Source organism: Drosophila sechellia, unplaced genomic scaffold (assembly GCF_004382195.2).
Source record: "Drosophila sechellia strain sech25 unplaced genomic scaffold, ASM438219v1 Y_47, whole genome shotgun sequence".
In the NCBI taxonomy this organism is placed as follows: domain Eukaryota; kingdom Metazoa; phylum Arthropoda; class Insecta; order Diptera; family Drosophilidae; genus Drosophila; species Drosophila sechellia.
This window is the reverse complement of record NW_022611435.1, coordinates 67,901-69,743: the sequence shown is the minus strand read 5'-3', so window position 1 is coordinate 69,743 and position 1,843 is coordinate 67,901.

The window sequence follows — 1,843 nt, the reverse complement described above, 5'->3', positions numbered from 1 at the left end:
ACTATTTAGAACCAACTAACACTCAGATTAATTATTCAACACAAACAGTCACTATAATGGCTACACATTTAAAATGTGGTACGACCACATCCAAATAGATGAGTCCAAGGTTACCAATGAGTGCCCAAAGTCATCTAACTCAGAGGAAACCCCCAACATACCCCAAGAAGGAGAAAACCCTCCAGAAAATTAAGCGGAAACCCCACTTAAATCAGATGAGTCAAAGGTTACCAATGAGTGCTCAGATCATTCAATTCAGAGGAAACCCCTCTACATATGCAAAAAAAGGAGAAAAACCTCCAGAAAATTAAACGGAAACACCACTTAAAAACAGATGAATCAGCCTCCAATCAGTGCCCTAGATCATCTAACCCAGAAGAGTCCAAGACTACCTATGAGTGTCCCAAACTTCTACATCTGAGGAAAACCCTCTTATTACCCCATACATAGAAGAAGCCCTTCTAGTAACATCCTCTAACTACGCCTTAGATGACGAGTTGAGAGAATCTAACGTATTTAGATTAGAACATCTAAATACAGAAGAAAGGGAGCAACTTTCCCACGTTTTTGCTTGAATACCGTGATATTCAATACAAAGAAGGTGAAACTTTGACCTTCACAAGTACGATTAAACATTCCATTCATACAAAACACGAAGACCCTATTTATAAAAAACCATATAAATACCCCAAGCGTTGATCAAGAAGTCAACAGGCAAATCAACGAAATGATAGAAAAAAAATAATTAGGAAATCTAAGTCCCCCTATTGTTCTCCCATTTGGATTGTGCCAAAGAAAGTGATGCTTCTGGTAAACCAAAATTTCGATTAGTCATAGACTATCGTAGTCTCAATGAAATAACCATTGACGACAAATTCCCTATTCCAGTAATGGACGAAATATTAGACAAGCTTGGACTCTGTCAATACTTCACAACCATTGATTTAGCTAAAGGTTTCCATCAAATTCAAATGGACAAACAATCAATATCCAAAACAGCATTTTCAACAAACATGGACATTACGAATACACTCGTATGCCTTTTGGTCTGAAAATGCACCAGCAACATTTCAACGCTGCAATGAACAATCTTCTAGAAGACTTAATTTATAAAGATTGTTTAGTTTATTTAGATGATATTATCATTTATTCCACTTGATTGGAAGAACACATAATGTCACTAAAAAAGTATTTGATAAACTACGATTAGCCAATCTAAAATTGCAACTTGATAAATGTGAATTTCTGAAGAAAGAAACAGAATTTCTCGGTCACATTATACAACAGACGGTATAAAACCAAACCCTAACAAAATAAATGCAATTATTAATTTTCCTATTCCTAAAACCACAAAAGAATAAATCATTCCTTGGACTCTGCGGATTCTACCGTAAGTTCATTCCCAATTTTGCAAAAATAGCAAAACCTATGACGTCCAAATTAAAGAAAGGAGCGTTAATTGACACAAAAGATAATGATTACATGTCCGCCTTCGAGAAACTAAAGTACTCATCACGTCCGATCCAATCCTAATATATCCCAACTTCGAAAAGAAATTTTCACTGACAACAGACGCTAGTAATATAGCCATAGGTGCTGTATTATCCAAGAACATAAGCCCATCTGCTATGCAAGCAGAACTCTAAACGAACACGAACTTAACTATTCGGCTATAGAAAAAGAACTATTAGCTATAGTATGGCAACAAAATATTTCAGGTCCTACCTATTCGGTAGAAAGTTCGACATATTAAGTGATCATAGACCACTTGTATGGCTAATAACATAAAAGATCCCAATATGAAATTACAGAGATGGAAGATAAAACTTAACGAATACGATTA